Genomic DNA, 16,298 nt, shown 5'->3' on the forward strand with positions numbered 1-16,298 from the left:
AAGTGCAGATTTCATGAAAATTCAGCCAAAACTGCAAATTTCAAGAAAATTTGTCTAGATTTTCTTAAGCACTATTCTGAATATTCAATTGGGTACTTAGAAAGGGCACTGAATTGATCAAAACTACACAAAGGAACCTTTACAGCCTGAAATTTTGTTCTTCTTAAACATGAACTAGAACAAAGGAACCTTGAAAATTTACCAGCCCTCTTGAATGAAGCAGAATAAAAATAAGAGTTTGATTAAACTCTCTCTAGCCACAGTGTGTTCACTGTGCAGGTTCCTTCTTTTAGTTTTGCTTGCAGATCAGCAGCATTCAAAGGATCTCTTGGGCTGCAACATACTGCCCAGATCCCTCTACACTCTCAGTAAACAGTCTTCCTATTCTAGCTCAGCCCTGGCTGTGCACCTGCTCCTTGGTCTTCTTGGCATTCCTCATTCACTTTCTGAAGGCTTTGTGAGCAGAGGCTCACCACCTCTGCCTACCCCACCCTGCAATCATGAAGCTTTTTTCTCTCTCTGATAGCATGCTCTGCTGCTATCAGGAATGAGGCGGTCTCTCTCTCGAGGGTGCCACCTAATCCAGAAGGCAGAGACAGGCTCAAGCAAACAAGAAAGTGCCTTTCTCCTTCTAAGGACCAGCTATGCCCTTGTCAAGAGAACAGAACACACATTAACTCTGAACAAATAAAATAATGTAAATCTCATTGCTCACCTTGGAATTTGTCTGGCTGACCTTTAGGCACTGGAAAACCTACTGCCTCATCCAAGTAAGATACCTGAGCTCTCTCCGTAGTGCATAAAAATGTTCTAAAACATTTGTGGCACAGCAATTATGGAATCTAAGGAAGGATAAGTGCCTCTCTATGCATCTTCACAGCTCTTCAGGTGACTTTTATTTTCAGGGAATTTTAGCAGCAGTCATATCAAACACCGATGGTTGCAGTAGGGAGCTGGACAAAACACTTGTTCCTACAAGCCATCAGCAGGAGTACAGTCTTTGCCATACAAAAGAGGATACTAGAGAAGCACCTCCTGCAATGCTGATTGAAGCTACAAACTTTAATACTACTGTTACTGCGAGAACAATCTCAGATCAGTCCAAGAGATTCTTCACAAAAGTTCTCATCCAAAGACAAATGCTTAAATGCCAAAGTGAAATCTGTAGTCACAGGCGACCTTGCGCACTATACCAAAAGGGCTAGCTTGCCTTAGCTTGTTTCACACGTTTTCTCTGCAGCTCATACTCCCTTGAAACTCTAGCCAACCACTTCTGATGTATGTGCTTCCCGATTTGTTACCTCAGCTCCGCCCTGGCTTATGTTGCTTAGTTTCATGCAATAGGTTGCTTGGAAATCAACATCAGCTGCTGCAGAAGAATTTTCTACTCCTCCAGCAATTCAAGGTCCAGTTCACCACCCCTAACCCTTCTGTCTCTATTACAGAGAAAAATTACATAAGATGTTGGTGCTCTTGCCATGGTTAAAACTTTAACTGAGGAAGAGTTTTGCCTTGAAACCTGGGGTCTGCCTGTAGAAAGGTACTTCATAAGGCTTCTAAATACAAAACTAGGGCCGTGTTGAAGAGCATGCAAGAGGCAGGCTTCCTTCAGCTTACATTTCACAAACCAATCCAGAAGAGAAGTCACTTGTTGAGAGTGACACATTTTCTCTTTGCATTCCACATGAGCTGCAGCAATGTCATGTACAAATACAGAGTCAGTATCAAAGGCCTTACATAGACTTCAAGGGATCCAGTGTCACCTGAAAGTGCTTTTGGAATTTCCACGTATCACAAAAAAAACCCAAAAAACAACAAAACAACATCAAGCCAAAACATCCACCTTTAAACACACACACTAAACTCCCCTCACATTTCAATCTTTATCACAAGACAAACTCAAGAACCTGGAAAAGCTGCTTTCAAAGTCTTTGCAATACTAAACCTAACCATCTCTACCCTTAAAACTGTGTGCTTCACCAAGACTTCCAGGTTGTCTTTTCCTGGCTGATGGCAGAATAGATAGATCACTTACTGTCCATTCTGACAAGGTTCTCATACTTCTAACTGAGCAAAGTCTGTGTGCACATAGCTCTGTACTTGAAATAGTGTGTCTGTAAAGGTTTGTTCAGCAAATGAATTGATCCAATCCAGGCAACAGTAGTCAAATTTTCAATTGCAAGGCCTATAAAAGTGCATCTGAGGCATAACTCCTTCCAAAATCGAACAGTTCTGCAACAGTAGCAGCAACTTCTCCAACCACAGTTTATTACGTAAGCATACTCTTGTCTGAGTAAAAAAAAAAAAAAAAAATCCACCTACTTTTCTGTTTATTTTAAAGACAGCCAACCTCTGACTACCAGTCTGAAGCCCAGTATCTTTAGAAGTTTTGTTAATGGACCTAAAATTATACTCCAGTGCTGGCAGTTTTCCGGAAGCTCACAAGTCTGTACAAGCTGTTACACAGTCTCCTCCTCACCCTCCATCCCCTCAGGCACTTTGATTCTCTCCGTTTCACTCCCACACGTTCCCTTACTACTCCTTCTCCAAGGCAGCCCAAAGGTTCTGCACCAGCTCTCTGCGGGTTCTCTGCTGTGGGCAGCACGTGTGGCACATTTGCCAGCCTGAGATAGCATTTTCACTGGTCTTGGTGCTTCTGGTTGATGTTTAAGTGATTCTAATGATAAGTGCCCTGCTCAGAAAGTTTGTGTGCCATTGCCAATATGCTGAACTTGGGCAGCCACACACTTAAGTGTAAATAAGAGTGGGTGGTGAAACCTTGAAGATAATTGAGATACCAAACACAAGCTGGTCACAAAATAGGAATAAAGATAAAATATCCAGCTTGTCCCATTGGTCCCATCTGGGTGCAGTAAGGGATATTTATGTTGCTTGACAAGCTGGAAAAAGGAAGCATTTAACAACTGAAAAACAACCAATCCCTTAAGACATCAGAACACACAGCGTAACTGTCAATTTCATTATTAGATGCTTTAAGTTTTAAAGGTGAGATCCATCCTACAGGTGCTTTTCCAGTGCCTTCCTTCTGCCTCCCAGAATATCATCCATTTATTAATTCACCTGAAAAACAAGGACAAAAACACACTAGGCTGCAAAAGATACTTTGCAATTTTATCAATTCAGACAGCAAAATATGTGAAGAGCCTCCAGTAAAAGTCACGATGAAGTTGCAAGATATTGCTTTTCATCTGCACATATTTTGGCTGATTTTTCCCTAGTAAGAACAAGAATAATTACAAATTATCTTTTCCTCTGAATTTTTCTGGGATTAAATTCCAGATTTGTGAAGCAGTCCAGGTATCAGACCTTTACACTTTGCAAAGCACAAAAAAATGCTTTGAAATTCTACTGAGACTTCCCAAGTTGAACCAATTTCGGACCATCCATTTCAACAGAAGATGGATATGGATTGAAAGATAAAATTCACTGCTGCAAATCCCCAGAGCCTTCTCATTTGATTCTTAGAATGGGAGAGAACTTCCCCCTCCCTAAAGCCTCTCCAGAGCAACCTTGGAGGCAGCAGTGCTGCCATCTTTCCACACAGTTGTGAGCAGCCCTGTTCTGATGGAAGAAATCACTCATTATTTGTGTTACAACTGTGTTTTAAAAGCCCCTGCTCTGGTCAGGAGTACCTGTATTAGCCGTGTGCCTATACATAGTAACAGATGGTTATTGGCCTGGAAAACTGCCCTAGGTTACAATGTAATGATGTGCCCAAAAGTATGTATTCTACCATTATCTGTTGAAACTAGGTGGGAAGTGATCCTTATCACCATGGGAAATATTCTGTGCTAATGGGCCATCTGTTAAAAACCAGGTGGGGCACAGTTCTTTATCTTTCCCACAACCCATCCTTCCTCCTGGAAGATATCTTTTGTTAATGGGCCATTGAGTCCCGCTGCATGACTGATAAAGTTACATCATCCCACTGTAAAATGGTCCACCCAGGAGGAGGAGCCAAACATTTCCCACCTAGGAAAAAAACCTAAAATTTGTAACACCAAGGCAGCCCTTAACCACAGGTTTCCTGTGGACAAGAGCTACCAGACCTTTCTACAGGATCACCACTACAACAAGACCACTTCATCCGTACTGCTACCACCACCCTAACTAGTGGTGTGTCAGGTTGTATTCTGACTCTGTCAGTGGTTTTCTTTTGTACTACTGCATGTATTTTATTTTTCTCTTTTTCCCTATTAAATTGTACTTCTGACTTGGAATCTCTCACTGGTTTTGCTTTCAAACCATTACAAAGACTTATAGGAAAACTTAGAGGAAGAGATATAAAGAACAGAAAATAGCAGAAAGAACCCGATTTTCTGGAATGGAAAACCAAGACAGTGAGACAGCAATTTTCCAGGGGCACAAAAGAAATACATATTTCACAAGAGTCACAAGCTCAATGTCTAACTTTCAGCTCAGATCTTTAAAATCTCCAGTCAGTTCCTCAACTATTCTCTCTCCTTAATGTAATGCTTTGTAATTCCTGGGTAGCACTCTGATGATAAGCCACAGTTTGCAGAAATCAGACCATACCAGGTCACCTATGGGAACTTGAGAGCTGCCATGTGAATATGAAGATCTGCTGCTTACCCATTTTCCACCCTGACCACGTTCTAGTCCCTTGATGTGGGAAGTCAATGGAAGCAGAGAATGGAAAAACTTATTAGGAATATTCATGTGAAGTCCCATGTGCAAAGAAGCTGATAAAAATTCCGCTCAGGTGGCCCTGCAGCCAAGCGTATGTCAGCCTAAATTAAACAGACCTGCAAGCAGCACCCCAAATTATTCAGCAAGTTGTCAGAAATTGAATTAATCATTTTATATCCAGCTTCTAAAATGCTTTTGTTTAGCTAATGCTGTCCCTAGGCAATAAGACCAGTGATACATACTGAAAACTATTGCTGCAGTTTTTCTCACAATTATGCTGTGGCTGTCAGCAGTTGATGGGAGAAGGAAGAATAGTAACAATAATAACAACAACAATACCCATCATCATTACAAATGTGAAACCAGACTACTTTGTTTTGTTACAGAAGGGAAGGCTTAGGACATAGTATTTGTTTTCATCTGCTTTGAAGCCTTCATTAATGTAGTTCAAGCAGAAAGTAACTGCAGATACAGAATCACAGAATAAACTGTCTAGGAAGGGTACCACAAGGATTGTCAATCCAAATCCTGACCTGACACAAGACACCCAAAGATTCACACCATGTATCCAAGACCATTGCCCAAATGCTTCTTGAACTCTTGTCAGGCTTTGTGATTTGACTACTTCCCTGGGGAGCCTGTTCCAGTGCCCAGCCACTCCCTGTGTGAAGAAACTTTGTAATACTTAACCATAAGCATGCACTGACACAACTTCAAGCCACTCCCTCAAGTCCTGTCACTGATCACTGCAGAGAAGAGATGAATGACTGCCCCTGCACTCACCCTCACAAGGAAGCTGTAACTGCAGTGAGGTCTCCCTTCAGTCTCCTTCAGGCTGAACAGACCAAGTGTCCTCAGCCACTTCTCACAGGGCTCCCCATCAAGGCCCTTCTCCATTTTGTATTGTGGCACCCAGAACTACTCCCAGCACTCGAGGTGAGGCTGCCCCAGCTCAGAGCAGAGCAGAGCAGAGCAGGACAATCCCCCTCTCTTGCTCGGCTGTGATGCTGTGCCTGATGCCCCCCAGTACAGGGTTGGCCCTCCTGGCTCCAGGCCACTGCTGACTCAGGTTCAACTTTCCACTGACCAGGATCCCCAGGTCTCTTTCCATGGCACTGCTTTCCAGTGTCGCATTCCCCAGTCTGTCCATACATCCAGGGCTGTCCCATCCCAGGTGCAGCATCCAGCACATTCCCTAGTTGAACTTCATACAGTTGGTGATTGCCCAACCTTGTCACTTATCAAGGTCTCTTTGTGATGTCTCTGCCTTTGAGGGAGTAAACAGCTCCTTCCAGGTTAGTATTATCTGCAGACTTCTTCAGTATCCCTTCCAGCCCTGCATCCAAGTCATTATGAAGATGTTGAAGAGCAGTGGGCCAAGGATGAAGCCCTGCAGAGCCCCATAAGTCACAGGCCACCAGTCTGATGTCACTCACTGTAACCCTTTGTGCCTGACCTGTGACACAGCTGCTCACCCATCCCATGACATGTTTATCCAGCTACATGCTGGTCACCTTGTCCAGAAGGATCCTGAGAGAGACAGTGTCAAAAACTACCAAAATCCAAAAAGACTACATCAGCTGGCTTCCCTTGACCAACAAGGTGGGTCATAAAAGGAGATCAGGTTTGATAAGCAGGACTTTCTCCTCACAAAGTCGTGCTGGCTGTGACCAGTAACTGCATTGTCTTTCAGGTGTTTTGCAATACCTCCCAGAATAATCTCCATAAGTCCAATTTCTCTTATATAAGAATTCATCATCAAGAGTACCTAAGTTACACTGTGATCTGCAGCTCCTTTCCTTTGGCTGTTACTAGCTCTACTACCAATCTATCAACCAAGCAGAGCCTGAATAAGAAGAACTCTGGGATAAGGAAGAGAGGAAAGTAAATCATGCACTTCTAGGAATTGACTAATAATTCATAATCTGCTGACTGAAAAACATGAAACCTTCTGGGACAGTTACAGCCAACTTCAGTATACTCAAGATCACGTCATCATGGTTGTATGGAAAAGTTAACTGTTCTAAAGCCATTTTTCTACATGGTTATAACTTTATTGTACAATTTCATCAAGCAGCTTTGTGCGTTGACTCTTGCTAACTGCCATTTACAGAGCTCTAGTAAAAGCTCCTGCAGCCTGTTCTACCATGTTCTACCTTGATTTTCTTAAAAATTCCACCTTTTTTGTTTTCTTAATTTTTTAAAAATGAAATATCACTTATATTACCTCACAACCTGAAGTATTTGCAACAGCACAGCATAACCAATATGTTCCAATCAGAGGCTGGGACAAATTCTAGTGAAGGACAAGGATATCTACAATCAAGACAGACAAAAACCCAAGGCAAGTATGTAAGCAAACACTCTTAATCTATTCAAATCAAAAATTCTACAAACACACAAGGTCACTGTGACCAGAATGCTAAGAAACTAAAGGAGAAAATAGTGCAGTAATAGCATAATTTTCTTTTCCAGACAGAGTGGCCTCAGAACTTGTGATAGCTTTTGGAAACACTGCTCCCTTTTCCAAGGAAGAACTGAAGCTATAAGTTTCTTTGTTCGGTTGTTTGTTTTTTTTTTCTGAATATTTCTTTTCTGGTATTTTATATAATCAATAACATTGTTCAAGGTAAAAGAGTGATTTGCTGTCTGCTGCAACCAAACAGAACACAAGGGAAGCAAAGAAAACAACCAGAAATTAATTACTGTAGACTGAAATTAACCCAGAACTATCATATTCTCAAAAAGGCTCTTACCTTGCCTTTATGGACTGAATATATTAATTAATCCATTCTCAGAAACCTCAGCAGCTACAGCAGAACCTTAAATAGAACAGTCCAAAGGAAAAAGAAGGGAGAAAAAAATACTTAAAAAAATCAAAATAAAGGGAATCACCAAGGAAGACAGACATTCTCTGACTGCATGAGGACACTACAACCTGAAAGTTCTGATGATCAGATGTTTGTATTGCTGACAAAGATTGTTTTCATGAGGAGGGCATACTCTTGTTTCTAAACTGTATTAAAACCCTCTCACAGCCCAGGTAAATCACATTTTAATCCAGTGCAGCTGTGAGAAAGAAGCCCTGGAGAGAACCTGCAGAATGCCTTTGATCAACCTAACAGTACAAAATTACATTGTATATTTGTCTATACTAGACTGGCATCACACAATCAGCTGCTAGGTTAGAAGCTTCCCTGTCTCAGGTTGCAATGCAAGATGTAACCAGAAGCGTGTATTCTGTCACCATCTGTTCAAAAGGTGGAGCAGTGATTCTTGTCTTTCCCATGACCCATCCCTCATAACTCTGGGGGGATATCCTCTGTTAATGGTCCAGCTGTTAAAACCAGGTGGGACAGTGTTCTTGTATTTTTCATGACCCATCCTCTGTCCAGGGAGGTATCTTCTGTTAATGGGCCATTGAGTCCCACTGCATGACTGATAAAATTACATTATCCCATTGTAAGATGTCCCACTCAGGGGGAGGAGCCAAGCATTTCCCACCTAAATAAAATCTGACATTTGGAACATCAGAGGAGCCTTTTTCCACTGGATTCCCAGAAGCCCATCTTCATTATCACTGGACCTTCAGAAGAAAACTGCAGCCTTCTACAGGGCGTACTTCAACAGAGCTACATCTGTCACTCCAGGAGGACTGGAGACACCACTTAATCAAATTGCTACCAACACCCTGACTGATGGGGTGTCAGGTTGTATTCTGACTATGCCAATGTTTTGGTTTTTTGTATTACTGTATTTTTATTTTAATTTTCCTACTAAATAACTGTTATTCCTATTCCCATATCTTTGCCTGAGAGCTCCTTAATTTTAAAATTATAATAATTTGGAGGGAGGGGGTTTACATTTTCCACTTCAAGAGAAGCTCCTGCCTTCCTTAGCAGACCTGTCTTTCAAACCAAGACACCACCTCTTTTTCTACAGTAGTGGGAACCAAAACTTCTCCCTTTAATCCATCTAAGGTACCTAAGCAGAAATAAAATAAAGATATGATATTCTGAAATGTATTGATTTTGTATTATTAAGACACAAACCAAGCAAATGCCAAAAGAAACTAGGCAAGCAGTTCTGTGTGGTCACTTTTAAAATAAAATATGAGCCATCAGTATGAGATACTAAATCTGTAACACCACCCTGAAACATGGCATTTATTCAAAGCTTGGAGAGAACATTAGCAGGAAGATGCAGAAGCATTCATTTTGCAGAACAAGACCTGGAGATGGACAGTTAGTACAAAAACCTTGCGCAGGCAGAAAAACCCCACCTCCTCAAGGCTGAATAGACAAATTTACATAACTCATGGCATTTATAAGAATCTTGTGTTCATCACAGTTGCTTAAAAGAACCACTTCTTTAATAACACACACCTACTATTTTGGGAAGCGCTCAGTCTGAGTGTGAAGGGAGCCTTTATGACTTCTAAGCCAGTCTTTCAGTCTTCATTCCCACCTACCTACAGATAAAATTAGTCTTTGTGATTTCAGATCAAATGTCTTCATGTGTCTGCAGAGCTGAACAGTACCAAGGCCTTGAGCAAAAAAATTGAGTTTTCTTAAAAAGTAAATATTCTAGGTGCAGCTTAAACCCTTACCAAAATGGCTAGTCCTGTGACACTTTGCAGGGAAAGGCCTAAACATACACCTCCAGTATATCCTGGTACATTAGCCATTCTGGAGAGTAACTAGGAAGTCTCCATGGTAGCTCAGCAAATCAAGAAAGATCAGTAACCAATGCTGTAAATGCTTTGTGGCACAGCCCTGCTTTCCTTCAGACTCTGGGCTCGTATTAAGCTTCACTCCTACTGCTAAAATAGGGCAAGCTATTCCAGCCTGGAACCAGGTGAGAGGTAACCTGAAAGAAACATTTCAAAATAAGATACAGACGGACATAAGGGAAAGACAGGAATGCAGATGGGAACCCTGAAGCTGATGCTACTTTCCAGGAGGACATACAGAATCTTTGACAAAATACTGTTAATTTCCTGCAAATTTCCAGAAATCACAGTTAAAAACATGTCTTGTCATCAGGGGATACTAAAATACCATAGTGTCAGGTAGTATAGGAAACTCAAAAAAATCCCCTTTCTTCATAGGCTAGAGGGGCGTTGGTAGTCAAATATTATAAAGAAAAGGCATTGCAGGAACAGGAAATGAGATACAAATATACTCTCAGTCCTTCTCTCCAGAGGATGAAAGCAGCAGACTCTCCAGTATCATGCCTCTATGGTGGCAGTGAGCCTGGTAATAGGCAATGCACAATTTTTACTAACTATTTTACCAAATTACTTGAATTTGGGACCACTTAACGCAAGTCCAGTGACCTCACATCCAGGATGCGTTTAGGCAGCAACAGCTGCATTGATAACACATTTAAGTTCAGTAGGTCTGGAGCCGCAGACAAGGAGTGGCAGATAAAAGCAGGTTTTTTTCAACTGTAACTTTGCCAACATGCCTCAATCACACTGGATTTAAAGCAGTTAGCTCTTGAGGGCTCTGCCAATATTTAGTCTCCTGATGGAGACTGTCAGTCACCACTAATAACAGCAAATTTTAATCAAGCCATCAAGAATCAAAGTGAGCCTACAAGCTCCAGGTCCACATGACACTGAACAGCCACCATTTGACAGCAACTTTGTGGCAACAAGAAGTCACATCTAAAGCAAGCCACTTGCAAGCAAAAGGCTCCTCCACTATTATTGATCTGATTTTTGTTGTAATCTCTGCACAAAGACATATTGCTCTGAGGCTGAAATCCCTCTTGCCATCAAAGGACTGCCCATCACCTGCAAAGAGTGGCTTGGAGGAGACAGTCTGCAAGAAACACAGCTCTAAGATGGTCACTCAAAACTGTAAGCAGATCACGCATCCATGCCACTACAAAGCACACACACACATGATCAAAGCAAACAGGGCAGCAGGGTAAGGGTGGTTGTCAAGGCCTGCCAGACGTCTGCAGTACTTATTCAGAAGCAAAGGAGACATCAGGAGAACTTACTATGAGCACTGAATTCATGCCTGTAAAAATTACTTCTTGGACTCTCTCAGCTGCTCCCAGGGCTATAATGAACTCTGAGAAGAACAGATAATTATCAGTTTTGTCCCTCCTGCAGTTAGTGCAGACTCCATGCATTTTAAACCAGAGAAAGCAACTCACTGCCATAGGTGTGATGTTTGTCATCCACAGAGACATAGGCTTCTCTCTGACAAGAAACTGTAATACTGTTGGAGGTAAATTTCAAATCATACACCAATATACTAACAGTCTAAAACAGTGGTGACAACTCCTTGTTGCAGTCACATTGCAGCTCTAGGTTATTAGAGCACAGCTACCTTAGCACTTCCTTTCTTCTAGATCCCCTGCCTATGCACAGACAGGAGACATGGGACAAGGCAGGAGAAGTCCTGAACCTACAGATACCTTGGGCTTTATGAATCAGCAGTGCCAGCTCAAAAAAAGGAGGCTGCACTAGAGGGAAGAATCCACCTCAACAGAAAAAAAAAACCCTACCCTGTCTCCCAACTAAGAGGCCTTAGCTCTGTCTAGAACACTTTTTCATTAGACCTGCAGAGGTTAACATAGAAATTAAAAACTGAAAGGACAGAGTCAGATGATTGACCCTAAATAACATCTAAGCAATACAATCATGTCTTTCCCATTGCTGGCTTAGCGAGCAGGATATTGTAACTGGTATTGAATGGCCCACTTCCTACTCTAGTTGATAACAGTCTGCATCTGAAAATTTTTATTTTTATTACATGACTCAGACTATCTGAGCAGACAATCAATTATATTAAAATCTTCTTTGTTAAAGAATTAGATTAAAAAAATCTTATTTCTCTTGAAAGATATTATGTACTTCATTGTCAACAGTCTTATCAGGGGTCACTAGGCTATAGCCAGAATCCACACTGAAATAGCTATGAAGGTATTACCAGGAAACAAGAACTTGGAAGCTCAAAAACAGCCTTTATATTCCTTTACATCTTCCACTGAACTATTCTTTATATGGTGCAATATGAAAATATCGTTCTGATAATGTAGTTCTAGGAATGAACATGAACATTTTAAGACTCATATATACGTATTTTTCAGTGCTAGAGATTCACAGGAGGTCTATAAAAAAAATCTTACAGCAACAGTGCTCTTTGGCTCATACTGTTATCCCTGTTTAACTGATGTGAATAACTGAGGCAGAAAGATATTGAATTTTTTGCCCAAGGTCACACAGTGAGGTCCAGAATGAAGCTAAAGCAGACTCCAGCTCTTTTCAGTTCACTGCTTTGTTTTAAACCATCCAATCTCCCTTTCAGCTCTCTCAGGCAAAAGACTTGATACACTGTTACATTTAAAAATGCAAATCCTCAGTGTAAAAAGAATGTAGGTTACCATTTAAAGCAAGCCTATGAAAATCCCCTTTCAGTCTACAGGATGCAGAAATAGTGCAGCACATCCCATCACTTTAATATCTCTCAACAGAAGGGACTTGAGTCATGTTTAGTGTACTGCCAATTCCAAATAAAAGCTCTTAAGGATTTCTAAAAGTTATGCAGTCAGCCAGGAACATGAAGCTGACATAGTAAACTCCTGGAATCATGTATTATAACCAACTTTCTAATTTGCATATGAATAAAGTTAAAAAACAAACCAAACCAGCAAAAACCCAACAACAAAACCACGCTAATTTCTACAGCATTTCTCAAGTGTTTTACAAATACTAAGTAATCATCTTGACAACTCTGTGACAAAACTTTACCAAGCAGTTATTTCAACACAGAAGCTGCACAAAGATGTGAAAACTAAAGCTGTAGCTTCAGACCTAAGTAATAACAAAAAACCTCCAATTGCTGCAGAGGCCAAAATATACAAACATTAGTGAAATGAAGTGTCAATGCCAGCAAACTCAAGCAGTGACAGGATTCCCTGGCCACCATCCCCTTGTTCCAAGGTTTTCCATCACAGATTTTACATCCTGGTCCCTGTTAAAGAAAGCCAAATCAATGCAGAATAGGTTGCTTTCTTTTTCTTTCTTACTGAACTTAAAAAAGACAGCTTTCTTGATAATGCACACGGTGCTGCATTTAACCTTAGCCCTCCAAGCCTTTTCATTTCTTCACAATGAAGGAGAAACACAACTTAATTTCTGTCAGACTTTGGTTGCAGTTAATAACTTCTACTTCCAAGTAATAGTGTGTAGTGAAAGTTCAAAAGAATCATGTTCTGTAAGAATCAGATTTAATTAACTTTTTAGGTCATCTTCCTAAATTTCTAGAACAGTTACCTCTTTACCATAGGTGTAATTTTTTTTCTTTCAATTCTTTCTTTCTTTTCACCAGTACCAGTAGAAACAGAGTGAAATAGCACCCAGCAAAAACGTGCAATTTAACAACCTGTGTAGCAAGGTTTGATAGTGTATTTTTAAAAAGGGCTTATTAAATGATTCAGACACACCATGAAAATCAGTGAGACTTGAAGTAATTTCAGAAACCCCATTCTTATTTGCAATTTTAATATCTGAACAGAAGTTCTCAGCTGCTCATAGGATGTCACCATTTCAAACCTTATTGGTTTTTGCGCATAGTAGAGCCTGAGGATGCCTTCCCTTGCTGAAATGCTGCAGTCTTGTGTGACATTCTGAGACCTTTTCAATATTGCAAAGAAACATTGTCAAGGTAGGCATCAATATGACTGCTGGCCTTTTATAGGGGTGCTGAAAAAATAAGTAAAGAGTAAATAGCTGTTTATTACAGTAGATGGGGAGAGAACCTTCCACTTCCAAGGCTCACACATTAGCCACAGAGGCAAACCAGGGCAGAGAGGAAGAGGCACAGAGGAACACCAATAGCAAGGCATACAAGTAGTCTGGGACCTGGCTAGAGACTGCAACTGGAAGACAAGAACAAGCATCACGACTGGCCTACAGAAAGACCTCAGGTGAGACCACTAATGACACAAAAGAATGAGCTGCACTCCAGGAACTGAAGCCAAGTGTGATTAAAGAGGCTGACAGCTCACCAAGAGTACAGTGAGCCAGCCAGACACTCAGTAGAAAAGTGCCAGCATACAAGAAGGATGCAAGGAGCAGGAAGACCTGCAGAAAGGCATATATCCTACTGCATCTACTATCTACTGGGGACAAGTGTTCCACAAGCCAGAAATCTGCCACACTGAACCCTTCAAGCAGACCACAATAATTTTGGGAGTGAGCACATTCATCACAGGTCCTTCCAGAGAATTATCTTTGTCCCACCACCTGCTTTCCAGATCTGATAGGGCTCTTCATAAATGACTACAAAGAGACTCAAACCAGGCTTTTGTTGTCTTTCCCACTATCACAGAGGACACTTTATTAAAGTATTTATAAGCTGGTTTATAATGAAGGGTATTTTTGGCAGAGAACTTTACTAACCTGCAGTGCTAACAAAAAATTACCTGCTTATAGACAATAGCCCAAAGTTCCATTTCATTTTTCATTACACACTTTTTATAAATTGTTATCTTATTAAAGTCTAATCCTCAAAACAGAAGAATTCTAATTTTTTCTTCAGCCCTAAAAATCCTGCAAAACCAAGAACAGACTGAAAGGGCTGTTAATGTACACACCCAGTTTAGGTATCTGACATGCCACTAAGTAATTATTACATTTGTTATGTATTTAAGATATAATTAACAGCACAGGTGATGGGGAAAGATTCATTATATAAGTCAAATTCCAACATCTTTACTCACTTCAAATAGCACTTTGCCTTGGAAGCAATGACAATGATTTCAATGGCAGATAGGGTATTCTTTAACAGGAGACAGAGATGCAAATGGGTCCATTTTTGTAGTGAACTTGTCTTCTCCTGTGTTTATGAACAGACTGCACACACATCAGGATCTAGCATAAGTAAACAGACAATTTATAAAGAGATCTAGATCTCTCAACGATAATGCACTATTTGCATGACACTTTGATGTTCCTTAACCACTAGAATATCAAGCACAAATTATCTTCATGGTCTGCATATAAACTCTTTCTCGGTAATGAAACTGTTGTTATGGTTTCTGCTACTCCTTCTTCAGAGAGATATTGTAACCAAGTGAAGGTGTAAGCTTCTCTGACAATTCTAGTTGGGAATGACAAAAACCAAGGTATCTCAGCCACTTTATCCTCAAGGACAAGCTACAAGCAGCATGAAGAGACAGATTAATTTCAGACAATGATTAGTCTTGAGAGCAGCTGCAGTTACTGTACATAGGCTTTATGTGCTTGGATAATCAATTAATTTGCAATTTTTACAGAAAACAGTGCACAGAAATACAACACAATTGCCTGTCTTCCAAACATACCATTAATGGAACTGCTCAGAAGCGAGGGTCCACAACTTACAGCCTCTGCTTCCTCTAGAAGCAGGAAGGTACTCATCTTCACAACTCAGACAGTTAACCATTACCAGGGAAACACAAACAACATCACTAGGTCACTGAGGAGCAAGAGATCTGGCAGACAGGAAGTTAATTCCCTTCTTTGTGGATTTCTTCTGTTACCTAGAAAAGCCATCAGTTTATACACCCCTCAGCTCATTGACAGCTACTTACACATATTGCAATAGTTATGACAGTTTTTCATATAAGTAAGGAAAAGCAATGAAATTCCCCTTATATAGGAACAGTTGTCCTTCATAAGCAAAGCCATTGTGATGGTTGCAAGCATAGGCTGATTTTAATGTATCAGATATTAAACAAGCAGACACATGAAAAGGATGTAATAGGCCCAAAAAGAATTAGTGCATCTTTGAATGTTCTAAAGACCAGAAACCTTAAACATGGAATTTGAAAGAAAACTTAAACCACTATATTGTATACATTACTACTGATACACCATCCTGCACTTAAAACTAAGAAAGATAAATTCCTTACGCTCTGTTTACAAGATGTTAGCCCAGTAGAGAAAAATTTTAATGTTACCAAACATAAGAGGCAATAAAAGTTTGGATAATGCCTTTAACCTGTGCTTTCTATAATGGAAACTCTGGATCAGAGTTAAAATATATCCTGAATAACTTGTTCTCCTCTTCAAACATTCACCTGTGTGATTCTTTTCCGTGAAGACTGGTGAATTTTCCTCAAGTCTGCAACTGGAACATTAAATTATAACAAGGAAAACATACAAACCCTGACTTCAGTGCTTGCATCTTGATATTTCACCTCATTGTTCTTGTGTGTAGAGCAGCCTTCACTGTTTTAACAAAAATCTGCAAACTTTCTGAGACATTACTTATGCCTGTCTTCAAATTGCACACAGTATCACACATATGTAATTATCCACCTCAAGAAATGAAAAATAAAAGCTAGAAGCAAACAGGTATGAGAACTTTGACACCCTTTTCTGTTTGGTTCCTTCTGAAAATTACAGGAACCTATCTTCCTTTCAGTTTCATCCTAGAATAATGTCACAGACTGCAATGAATTAACATTTGATTACACTGGCATCCACAAGCAATAATGGTTCATCCCAGGGTTCTGAAGCCTTGTATTGTCATGTTTGTGAACCTTTAAGAGAGACTTTTGCCTAGATAGCTTTCCTTTTACGTGAATGTCATCACAGTATTTTATCATCTGGTTTAGGT

General features: G+C 40.4%; 1 protein-coding gene and 1 long non-coding RNA gene across 2 annotated transcripts in view; both read right to left on the reverse strand.

Annotated features, from left to right (window-relative positions):
• NME7 (NME/NM23 family member 7) overlaps positions 1-16,298 on the reverse strand; it is a 96,316-nt gene that overhangs the window by 20,486 nt on the left and 59,532 nt on the right. The gene's annotated exons all lie outside the window — the stretch shown is intronic.
• On the reverse strand, positions 1,410-15,614 carry LOC134058259 (uncharacterized). Its single transcript, XR_009934392.1, has 5 exons — positions 15,019-15,614; positions 14,416-14,566; positions 7,428-7,493; positions 6,899-6,987; positions 1,410-3,081 (listed from the first exon to the last, which is right to left on the reverse strand). It is a non-coding gene; the product is annotated as an uncharacterized LOC134058259 (long non-coding RNA).

The sequence above is a fragment of the Cinclus cinclus genome, chromosome 2, assembly GCF_963662255.1.
Source record: "Cinclus cinclus chromosome 2, bCinCin1.1, whole genome shotgun sequence".
NCBI lineage: Eukaryota > Metazoa > Chordata > Aves > Passeriformes > Cinclidae > Cinclus > Cinclus cinclus.